This window comes from Psammomys obesus, unplaced genomic scaffold (genome assembly GCF_907164565.1).
Source record: "Psammomys obesus unplaced genomic scaffold, mPsaObe1.curated_primary_1811, whole genome shotgun sequence".
NCBI lineage: Eukaryota > Metazoa > Chordata > Mammalia > Rodentia > Muridae > Psammomys > Psammomys obesus.
Window position 1 is genome coordinate 6,413,087 of NW_026586589.1, and position 12,227 is coordinate 6,425,313.

The 12,227-nt window shown below is 46.0% G+C and overlaps 1 long non-coding RNA gene across 2 annotated transcripts; it reads left to right on the plus strand.

The window, feature by feature from the left end:
* The first annotated feature begins 1,226 nt into the window (after nucleotides 1-1,226).
* On the plus strand, nucleotides 1,227-11,920 carry LOC129672785 (uncharacterized). 2 transcript variants are annotated; one of them, XR_008719553.1, is made up of 3 exons: nucleotides 1,227-1,627; nucleotides 5,785-5,889; nucleotides 11,780-11,920. It is a non-coding gene; the product is annotated as an uncharacterized LOC129672785 (long non-coding RNA). The 2 variants fall into 2 exon arrangements; XR_008719552.1 differs by lacking the exon at nucleotides 11,780-11,920 and adding an exon at nucleotides 5,976-7,109.
* Nucleotides 11,921-12,227: the final 307 nt, after the last annotated feature.

The window sequence follows — 12,227 nt, forward strand, 5'->3', positions numbered from 1 at the left end:
AAGCCTTGCAGTGCCCTGAGGGTGTCACAGTTGTGGCTCTTGAACAAAAGGGCTTCCATTGCCGATGAGTAAGAGCAGACCTGGGCCTTGCCTTACCTTAACCACTGTGGTCTTCTCCTACCTGTCATGAGTGAAAAAGGGGGCAGAGATCCTGAGGTGAAACACTGAGGGTTGGGAGCACAAGAAGATGGAGGAGGTTGGTGGGATGTGAGGGTTGGAACACACCTGTTCTGAGAGGAAGGGGTGAAGAGCAGATACTTTTTAAAACAGTCACATTGGAGCTAAGACCCTATTAAAAGAGTAGGAGCGAGGTTAACCTGGGACAGAAAGCATGAAACAATCTACCCACCCAAACCAAAGAAGCTTAGCATCAGACCAGTGACCTTATCTGTCCTGAAACCATTGCTAAGAAGCACTAAATAAATATTTGCTGGTTGGAAATAAACGTCAGAAATGAGAAATTACATCAAATGAAGCAGCCAGGCATGGAGGCTCATGCCTGTCATCCTAGCACTTGGTAGGTAGAGGTTGAAGGATCAGGAGTTCAGGGTCATCCTTGGCTACCTGTTTCAGGCTACCTGACCTACATGAAACACTGTCTGAAATCAGTAGTACAGCTATCAATTGAAGCTGTCAGTGTTAAGGTGATGATGATGGATGGGAATCAGGGGTTCTATCCATTGGCCAGCTGGTGGGGCTTCCTGGGTCATTCAACATTGATACCTACAGTGGTCAAGACTAGGAAAGCAACTCTCCTTTGGTCACAGTTCTGCATGGTGTGTTAGGGTTTTGTGCACTTGTGGGTACTTAGATTTGGGGATTCCTAGAGAGACTCACCTAGTTTTGGATGTATTTTGTTTTTTGTTTTGTCTATTCTATTACTTGAAGTTCTCAATCATCCAGATTTCACATAGGAGACCTCCAGCAAGGACTGGCAAAAATAGTCTGTCCTTCCTGATTGTAGCATGCCTTTCACACCATGTGCTGCTTCCCTGGAGAGATGAAAATTTACTACTTGAGTCTTACAACCCATAGCCCCCCTATTCTTTCTCTTCTTGTTTTGCTTTAAACGTTTATTTTATTTTCGTATGTATATAAGCGCACCATGTGTGTGCCCGGTGTCCTTGGAGGCCAGAAGATAGCCTTAGATCCCCTGGAGCTAGAGTTATAGACAGTTGTGAGCTGCTATGTGGATGTCAGGAACTAAACCCAGGTTCTCTGCAAAAGCAGCTACTTCTCTTAACTTCTGACCCATCATTCCAGCCCCTGCACCATTTTGAATCAAGGTTAGTTAGGCAAAGTCCCTGTCCTGATTTTCTCAGTAAGGATGCTTCTCCACTGACTTGCTGGGAGTTACCTCCACTCACCAGGCCTGTTTCCCCATCTTTAGAAGGAGGCAGTTGAACTGGGTTATCCCTGAGTTCCTTTTCAGTGCCAGCACCACATCTTCAGATGCCCCAAGGCTCTGACAGTGCTGATCAGGGCATGGATCAGACTTCATCAACTCCACATCTCGGAACATGGAAGGATCAAGACAGCTGCAGCCCCAAGAAGGTGAACTTGCCAGGAACTGGCTGAGATGATTCTGCTACTTATGGTGAAATGTCTTGGCAGGCAGACCATTCAGGTAGGTCAGTACAGGTTTGTGAGTGGGAGGGGTGAGCCCTTGTGGCCCCTGAGTAATGTTTTCTTGCAGAACTGGATGCTTACAGACTGGCGGATTCATTCACATTAGCTGAGTAGGTGAACTTTCTCTCCACACAATCTCCTGGCAGAGTTTCAGTGGCTTTCTCACCTGGAAATGCTGCCTACCCTGTTGTCATTGTCATTGTTTCCAGTCAGACCTTCCTGTAGCTAGCTAGTTCTCTGTGCTGTTGGCACATAGCTCTAGGTGTCATCATGAGCCAGAGACTGAGACCTGGAGCAAGAGGATAAGGCTTGTACAAAACCAAGGTTCAGATTGTTGATACGCTGTTTACTAGAAGGAAGGCTCTATTCTAAACTCACCTCAGAGCACACAACTAAGGTGGCTTAGTTGATATGCTTGCTATGCAAACATTAGGCCCTGAGTTCAATCCCTAGCTCTGTATAAAAGATGAAAATGGATATTGGCAGCACACACCAGATAACAAATTTTGAGCAACAAGAGTCCCTGTCTCAGAAAATGAAGTGGAGACTGCTGAAGACCCCGGACTTCAACCTGTGGCTTTTACATACATGTGCCTGTACACATACAAACACATACAAATCTATTATATACACACATGTACTTGCACAAAGGTACAGACAGATTCACAGGAACCAGGCCCAAAGCTTATCTGTGACTGGGCTTCTAAGGGCAGATACAGCATGGCACCTGAGAAGGTGCCATTGGAAGAGACAAGAGAAGTGCATATGTTCCAGAAGCCAGCAAAGAGTTTGCTGCACAGCTCTGAGGACAGGACAGAAGTCCCCCAGGTGGGGGACAATTGACCTCTAACCTGGCTGGGAGGATGGAGAAGGGGGGAGTGGGCTACAGAACAGGAAGGTACCAGCGCTCACCAGCCACAGCAGGACAGGGGAAGGCTGGACCAGCCGGGCTTGCAGAGTGGGGATAGGCAGCAAAGGGCCCCAGAACAGTGGGATTAAATGCTGAGGTGAGGGGATTAGTTGTGTTGGTGGAAGGAGCAAAATTCAATCATGTTCCTTTTTGTGGGGAACCTGATCTTCATGTTTTCAGGGAGCCTTCATCTGCCCTGTGGGTCCTGACTGCAGCTCTAGCTGTAGCTTCATCTTGCCTGGTGGCTGGGGTCGTGTCTTAGCATTCTTTGTAACTCTGGGCACCTGGCAACAGGCAACTGTCCAGGTAGGGGCAGAATAATCATTGTCTGGCTTTAACTTTAGTGTCTGAAATGGAGGTTTTGTCAGAAAGATTTCTCTTATGTCAACAAATGACATAGAATTTGTGGTTATACTATCTGCATCTCAGGGATGCTCCTTGGCCTCAATGTGAACTTAACTCCTGTTAGTATATACCATGGGATCATGGCCACTGTCTCGTCTGATCATCACAGCCCCTCCACCTGCATGCAGTGAGGCAGCCAGCCACAGCACTGGCCTGTATCACAGGGAAGGAAACTGACCCAGAGAAGGAAGCAAAAAGATAGAGTGGTGAGAAGCGAAGGGGCTAGAGATGAGGATGTAGTCTTGAGTTCTTTGGTCTCTTCTGCGCAGTATCCACTGAATTACAGCTATTTTCTGTCACAGTTGGACCAGAAGTCATGGTCAAGTGAGCCATGGCTTAGCTGCCTGAGCATGGGACTCGTGCTATGCCTTGTGTCTTCTGCGTGATAGAGCAGCCCAGGTTCTACCTCAGTTACATGAGATTTCATACCAAGAACTCTCACAGGTTTATAGAGCTGTATGAGTGAGAGATGCTAGAAAGCCCTGATCTCCTTCCTTAAGTAGCTGGTCTGTCCAGAGGCAGGAGATTGTATGAGAGACAGCTCAACTTAGACCAGTAGGGTTGGAGAGGAATGGATCAGGACCTCATGCTAGGTAGAAGCCAGAAGTACTTAGAATGGTTGGCTACTAAGAGGTCAGGCTGGGGCTGGAGAGTTGGTTCCATAGTAAAGAGCTCACACTGCTCTTGCAGAGTATTCACATGTGGTTCCCAGTACCCATGTCATGCACTCACACATATATGCACACTCTGACATGCACTTCCATGCACATTCACACACATTTAAAAGAGCAGGCCAGGAGTGGCACAGATGTCTTGAGAGCAGTCCCATGGGTGGTAGGCTGCTGGGTTGAGGGACACCATATTGTGAGTTAGTCAGAGACACCGGAAAGTGGCTAATGTAGTGAGGGTATTGGGGACACAGACAGGCCTGGCAGATGCCTGAATCCCAAGGTGAGGGCTGAAAAAGACACAAGTGTCCTGGAGCCATTGCCACTCAATAATGGAGACCCAAAGAAAGTGACTTGCCAGAGACCATGCGGAGAAGGTCGAAGAAGATCTAGGTCAAGACTAGGAATTAGAGACATTCAAGAAACTGAACAAGATGGCAGAAAGGGAAGGACCAGAGAGATGCAACAAACAGGTTAGGAGAGCAAGTTGCCATGGCAACCAAGGTAGTGAAGGGTTTCAAGGAGAAAGTAATCAACATTGTCAAATGTGGCAGTGAATTCCAGTCAGATCAAGACAGGAATTTTCCCTTTGGATTTCAGGATTAGCTGACTTGTAGTGGCCTTAAAAGAGCATTAGCAGGGAGTTACAGGAACATAAAGGGGAATGTGTCAGCATGCACCAGGGACATGAGACTGTGCCTAAGAGCCCTGTAAGGAGTCAAGAAGGAGAACTTGCAGATGTGAAAGATGGGGGTGTAGAGGGTGAGGCTAGGAAGGATGAGCATGTTCATAGACAACATGAGCTCCAAGAAGTGATAGCAAATATTGTTCCCTAACCAAAGTTTGTACAGTCACGCCACCCTCCAGCAGGCCTAGCGCCAAGGGCCCTTTGGTGAAGCCAGGCGTTCAGTTGACTGTAGTGTTAGCGGAGAAAGAATCAGCCGCGCTCACCAGTGTACAGTGTTCAGCGCTGACGGCTGCTCTGACAGGAGCACACTCCAGACCCCAATGGAAGTCCAGCAGAAAGTATTCTGGGCCGGGTGTAACCTGTGCCAGAGGCTTCCTCCAGGACAGACAGAAGCAGACTCCAGGGAGGCAGACAGACGGGGAGCTGAGGAGAGAAAGGAGCAAACAGGCCCTGGACTTTTTCATCTTAATCTTAAAGGAAAGAGCAGCGCTGGAACATGGCTCTTCTGGGCTGTGGAGCCAGAGTAATTGAGCAATTAGGGATGGAGACAATTATTTGAAATAAGCTCCCAAAGGGGCTGGGATCAAGTGCACAGGAAGATAAATTAGTTTGGGGCAATAATGTGTATATGACCAAATGTGGGCAAAACTCAATTATTTACCTTTTAGAGAACAACATGATCCCATGTTCTTTGGGGAGATTATATCTCTCCTGTATCCTGCCTGCATGTCTAATTAGCACCAGTTTGATTCTGTTTTGTGACTGGGATCATGACTTAATATTTTGTGTGCAATAGTCAGTGAACTCTTTAGGTACCAAGCCAGCATCTTTCTGTCTTAGACTGGAATCCCAAAAGTCGACATGTATTCTTGTTTCCACCAAAAAGTATGACTGTTGCAGCGCTACAAAGAGGAATTAGAGCAGTTAAATCTGGGGAGGAAGACATTTGGGTGACTGTGGGAACTAAAGTGGAGTTCACCTCACCCGTATCTGTGAGCTCTCACCACCTTCACCACCTCACAGGAACATCACCTCCTTCACATGATACGTTGTTCTGTGTTCCCTCCACGAGGGAATGGAAGTCAGAGAAGAAACAACGGATCGTGTCAATACCACACAAGTGATGAGATGGTGGTAGGCTTGCAGCCCTTGTGACGGAACCCTTGTGAGACAGAAGAGAGGAGAGAGAAAAACAGAGCAGCCTGGGAGGTCAGGCTGGCAGACCCAACCTGGTCTTCCTGGAGCCCTTGGCTATTCTGAAAGTGACCCTTCAGTGTCCCACCTTACACTAGTATGGCCTAGAGACAGGACCGTCTCCTGTAGCAGGCAGTCTGTGTTTGCAGCCAAACTCTCTGGTATTTGCTATGCTCTTGTGTTTACTCCACCTGAGGCACATTTTTGTGTGTGAGGTGACAGAGATGGGGTCTGACAGACAGTACCTTTGCTGAGCACCTCTCACAGCCCTGCCCTGTCTTTCCTCCCAGATCCTGTGTCTAGTCTCTTCCTGCTGCTGATCTCTGTATGTGTTTGTGAGCCAAGGCTGTACTTTAATGAGCAAAGCTTTGAATAGTGTCTTAATACCTGATACGGTAAGTACCCTTACCCTGCCCTCTATTCTTTTTTAAAAAATTACCTTGTTATATTGCTGGCTTACTTTTATATATCTTATAATTAGCTTGTCAAAGTTCCATGGGAAAAAAAAAATCTTATTACGTGAGACTGCATTGGAGGGAAAAATAACATCATTAGGATGCCATCAGCTTCTCCCATCTGCGACTGCGGCGCCCGACTCCCGTGGTCAGTCTCCCTTGTTTGGTTTGGTTTTGCTTCGCTTTTGATGCCTTCTAATGAAAGCTGGCCCTGCAGGTCGCATACGTTCTCCACATTTCTTAATGGCTTGACTCCTGAACACCTTATTAGTTTTGTTGCTTTCGTGAATGGAAAACCTTGCCCAGTTTTTTCATTTTACTTTCCAAGTTTTAATCAGTTTGCTAATCAATATGCTGCATTCACAGACACACACCGAGCGAACGTGCTTTGTCCCTGGACAGACAAATGAGAACACAGCACACATGCAAATCTGAGCTAATTGGCAAGGAATGAATTTGAATGTTTGAATTAAATTTCAATTATACAAGTAAAACATGAATACATTTCATTTTAAATACAGTCCACTTTGCAGATGGGGCGTCCCTACTTGGCCATTGGCCTCTGCCTCAGATACTTGTACCTTCGGGGATGGGAGACAATCTTAGTGGCTGTGTCTGTCTAGAGTTTGCCTGTGCCCTTTCCAACATTGTCTCTGTCCTTTTGTTTTGTCTGTCTGCATAGCCACTGAGCTCTGTGCCCTACAAGACTCGCCTTGAGTGGCTGTCTGCATCTCCGTTCAACCGCGTGCTCCACTCGGCTGGCCGCACACAGCGGCAACCAGGCCTTGCCACCTTCTGCCTCATTTGTTTCCTATTGATTGACTGTTAAAATGCTTTTGGTGGTACCCTTGTTTTGTCCTCTTTTGCTCACATACAAGTATTTTTGGAGGACAAGTACTTGGAATTGTTGGGTCACAGGGAATCCATGTCGTGAATTCAGCTAAAAAATGACTAGTGTTCTCCAAAGCGCCCAGTTCAATCTCCAGCCAAAACATCTCCAAGTCTAGCATTTTTTACCAGTTGGATGAGTAAAAATACTGTCTCCGGTTAGTGGGTGTTGTCTGTATCCCGTCACAGCCAAAGCTTTAGTTTCCCTCCTAGTTCATCCATGGACTGTGCATCCATGTCCTTCCTCGTTCTCCCTCTCCTTCTCTCTCTTTCTTTCCCTCCCTCCCACCCATCTCCCTTTCTCTTTCATTTTTTGAGACAAGGTCTCACTGTGAATCCTAGCCTCACATTCCAGCCTTAGTCTCCCAAGTACTAGGATTACAGGTAAGACACATCCTGCCCATTTTTTTTTCTTTCTTTTAAAACTATTTTATCTCTCAGTGATTTTTAGTCCTTATATACTTCATGAATTTTATATACTAGTGCAGTAGTGACAAATATTTTTCTATATTGTGATTTTTTTTTCCGTGTAATTGAATTGCTTTTAGAAAAACTTGAGCTCTTGATATAGTTGTCTGTTGGTTTTACTTTTACATCTTCTGGCAATCTTAAGAAGCCTTTATATTAATTTCAAGGTATTTTTCTTGTATTTTCTTCTCTTACATAAATATTTATGTTTATATATAGTTTATAAATATATATTCACATCATATATAAAGAATAAATTCCATACCTTACCATCTACTGTCACGCCCCAGCACTGTTTTGTGGAATGTAGACAGTTTCATCTGAAGCTGCTCCCTTTACCTGGCACCAAAGCTGCTGGCCCCGTGTGCCGTGTTGGCAGTCCCTGCTCCTCTGTGCCTTTCTGCTCCCAGGCCTGATGGGTCAGGGTAGGACCCACTCACCACCTCTGTTTTGTAGAACTGCTTTTGTCATCATTACACATTGGTCCTACTCATGAATTTTAAAATGAAGTCTCAAGAGAACTTTTGCTAGGAAATTGTGTTGGAGTTTCCCTGAACTCACAGATAAACCTGAAGCAAGTCAGCCCCTTTCCTGTGTGCTCAGGGCACCTTCCCAGCCCCAGGCACCTTGTCCCTTCAGAGAAGATGCCCGCTTCCTCTGGTCAGCTTGCCTTCTGTTTCTTGGTGAACTTGACCCTCGGTCCCTTCACAGGGTTTCCCAGCAGCTCTGGATGGGTGCCCTCTGCTCCTGTTTGTTTGAGCCGTGTTCTCCACAGTCCATCCCAACCTTTCACTAATCAGCGGGCTTTCTCCGCACACACAAAGTAAACGTTCTTCCTCCCTGGGCACAAACACTTGAGCACCACTGAACATAGCTGACATAATTAGCTGAAAACAAATTAGAATCTTTCCAAATTACACTTTAATTAAGCAAGCAAAGCATGACTACATTCTCCCGTTTAGAGGTGGAATGATGTGAACCCAGCTGCCACCTGAGACTGGGGCCTTCTCCCCAAGGAAGCCTCTGTTCAGAGCGTCAGGGACTTCTTTTCAGAGTGGCACACAATCTATTAGTGACGGGGGTATCTGGAATGGCTGTGGCCGTGCCATGGTGTTACATGTTAAGGGTCATTTACCTTCTACTGGGTCAGACTCACCTGTGTTCTGTTTTTCCTTTCAAACACCACTGTCCTGAGGTAGTTTTTCCCTCAGTCAAACGAGCACAACAGAGAACTTAAAGGCTCCAGAAACTCTGTGGCCTGAACCATCCACTGTGTGAAGTTTTTGGTTGGTTTTGATTCTTTAAACAAGATCTCATGTAGCCCAGGCTAGCCTCAAACTCACTGTATAACCAAGGATGGCCTTGATTTCCTGATCCTGCTGCTTCTCCCTCCCAAGTGGTAGCACTGTAGGCCCCGTATCCTTCTGAAGGTCTTCCCTTTACCAGCCTCACAATCATTTTCCCACTTTTTTCCCTGAAATTTTCCTGTTTCTTTTCTTTTGTATCTTAAAATTATTTTCCAGCTTTCACACCTAACACATTACTGCAGGCAAAGCTTATTTAGAGTGTAGAATAGCTGTTTATTTTCAGTACGTTTCAAAATGAGTGACTACATTTTCCAGTACAACTTGCTGCCTGTGCTGTCATTTCCTCTAGTGATTTTGGCTTACTTCACTTGTCTGACATAGCTCCCAGCTGTGCCTCACTTTTTCTCTCCAAGTCATCCGTTTGCCCCGAGAGAGTTGCTTTGATAACAGTGAAGGCAATCCACTCTGTTGGTGTTGTAGCATTATCTTGATCGTGTAGATTTGTCACACAGTTTACATTTTTGAACCGGCTAATTAAGCCTTAAAACCTTGCTGGGATTTTAGGGCATTTGTGGGTGAATCTGAGAGGGAAATGGGCAAGTTTCAGTTCAAGGCATCTCTGCCTTTTCGACAAGTTTGGTATTTTTCTTCTGGTGGCAGTCTTGCCTACTTCTTGGTTTATTCTTAGGTACTTAAGGTTTTGCTAACAGCTCTCTGCTTCTGTTTACTTGACCCGTGTTCTCCACGGTCCATCCCAACCTTTCACTAATCAGCGGACTTGCTCTGCAAACACAAAAAGTAAACGTTTTTCCTCCCTGGGCACAAACACACAAGCACCACCAAACATAACTGGCATAATTAGCTGAAAACAAATTAGAATCTTTCCAAATTACACTTTAATTAAGCAAGCAAAGCATGACTACATTCTTCCGTTTAGAGGTGGAATGATGTGAACCCAGCTGCTGTCTCCTCTGCCAAAGTCCTGGATCCCCTCCCTCCACAGCTTTGTGTATCTGCTGCTTAGGCATGCGTGAAATCCATGCGAGTTCTCTGAATGAGTCCACCATGCTGAGAGCTTGCCAGAGGCTCCTGGTCTGAACTCACTCTAGTGTCTTCACAACACAGCCATGCTGGTTCCTAATGCTCTTGTCCTCTGACACAGCTCATCCCCAGTTCTCACATTCTCTATCTCCAGACTCCACCATCAGTTGGTTCTTTGAGCAGCCTTCTCTTGGCAGTGATGGAAAAGTGGAACGCTGGCTCTGCGCGCTTTCAATTTTAGCAGACTTCACCAGTGCCCTCCATGGTTTCTGTACCATGCAAGCGTCTAGCCAGAGGCTGTGAGACTTTAATCCCTACACTGTGAGCAGTTCTCAATGTTTGCCAACTGGATGGGTGAAAAAGTTAAATCCCTTTTTAAATTTATATCTCCCTTTTTGCCAGTGAGGTTTCCATCTGTACATTGGGCGTCTGTATTATTCCTGCTCTGGCCTGTCTATTCTTGCATGAAGCTCTTCAGTTCATTGGCCTGCAGAACGTCCTGATGTAATCTGGACAGTAAGCTTTTGTGCTTTTGTGCAAATAATTTTTTTCTAGCATTTCTGTTGCTTTCAGCCCTTTGTAGACTCTTGTGTTAGACAGAAGCCACCAAATTTTCAAATGCATTTCCTCAATCTCCTTTATTCCTTTTTTAATATATATCATGTTTGGTTTAAATGGAACCTTTATTCTTTTCTAGTCATCTCACAGTTTTTATTCTTGGCTCCTTCTTGCATCAGGAATATATTTCTATGATTGAATTGAGACAGCATCTAACCTTTCTCAAAACGGACAGCCAATTATTGGAACACAATAGAACAGACCAGCTTGTTCATCCTTTCTCTGCCACCCTGAAATGATGCTCCCTCTAGAATAAGGACCCCACTGCTAGGTGGCTTTGAGGACCCTGGGTTGGTTGGCTTGTTTCGGTGTGTGTGAGTGTGTGTGTGTTTAATTTGTTTATTCCTGTCAGAACCAAATTAAAGAACCAGACTTTAATTTGACATTTCTTTTTCTCACCTTTTGATATCTGTGACGTAAAATGCCACTTTTCGCCGTGCTTCCTTGCAGCTGTCTCAGCTCACTCCTCCATGCAGATTTGAAAAGCTGCCTGTCAAATACTGTGAATTCAGAGACCAACACCAGGGAACCTGACAGCAGTGCAGCGCTGTGCCTTTCACTGCGGAGGCCGGGCTGAAGTCTGCCAGGCCGAAGTCCGCATTGTCCGGTGGCCACAGTCTCCACGCAAAGCTCTCCTGAGAAGCCGGTGGCTTTATTTCTTTGGTTTCCATTATTGTGAATGAGTTTTTGCCGCCCCCCTCCCGTTTTGTTTGCTACATTTCTTTTTAATCTACATTCTAATCGCTGCACTTCATTCACAGACACACACAAAGTAAATGTTCTTCCTCCCGGGGCACAAACACACAGACACAGCCAAGCACAGAGCCAGAGTAATTGGCTGAAAATGAATGGGAAATTTTTTTTCAAATTAAAGTTTAATGACATAGGCAAAACATGAATACATCCCCCTTTTTAAGAACCAGAGCACCGCTGCTGGAGCTGGAGTCCCTTCTGGCCACCTGCTTCCATCCCATTCCCTCTCTTTTCCCCAGCGGCTGCCACTGTGATGGGCCTGGTGTCTGCTTCTCTAGACCTTTCTAAAAACTTGTAAATATGTATCTAGGCACCCACAGGAAATACAGAAGTTTTTCATCGATATTCAGTTTTTGCACTGAGCGAATGTTATTATTAAGGTTGCAGAATGGAATGTTGGTATTTTCACGATTCCTAATGTATGGGGGAGGGGCCAGAGCAGGGAAGACAGAGCAGCTGTGAACACAAGGTGGAAAGAAGAAAGGGGCAAATAGATTCCCTAGAGTCAGAGGTAACCAGAATCGAACTTTAAACAGTGTGCGGGCGTGGGGCTGTCAGGGAGTAGTTTTCAGACGCCCCAGAGCTTAGGCAGGACATAGTGAGTCTTACAGATAAGAGAAGGTGCAGGTTTGAGGCCTCCTGTGAGCTCATTTCAATGGTGTGGGACTTAGAAGCGTGGTTTTAGGGCCTGCTTTGCTCCCTTGCCGGAGATGTGCTGGCAGCTTTCTTGGCCTCCCTTTTCCCTTTCTGTCTAGGTGCTGCTGAGTGAAAACACGAAGCTTGGAACCCTGACAGCCATCTTGTGATCAGCAGGGGAAGGAGACGGCTGACTCCGAGCCAGTGTACCTGCAACCACTGACTTACGAATTGTTCACACTTGAATAAATGTTCTTGCTCTTAGCTACTCTTAGATGTGATGCTATGTTCTGTCAAAAGCACCTTTCCTCACACAGGAAGTTTTAGAGCTGGGGAGGGGGTGCAGCTTGAAGGGGTAGAACCACCGACTGGGTGAAACTCGGGAGGCCTTTCCTCTCCTGCCTTCCATCCCATGTCCCTGTTGGCCAGCCCTCTTCCTCAGGCCTTCTACCTCTCCCTTCACGGAACCCATGGGTTTGCTGAATGCTAATGTGTCACATCCCTCAAGATCATGACAAAGGTGCCATACTCAGGGGACTAAGGCAGGAGAATTGTGAGCTGGAGACC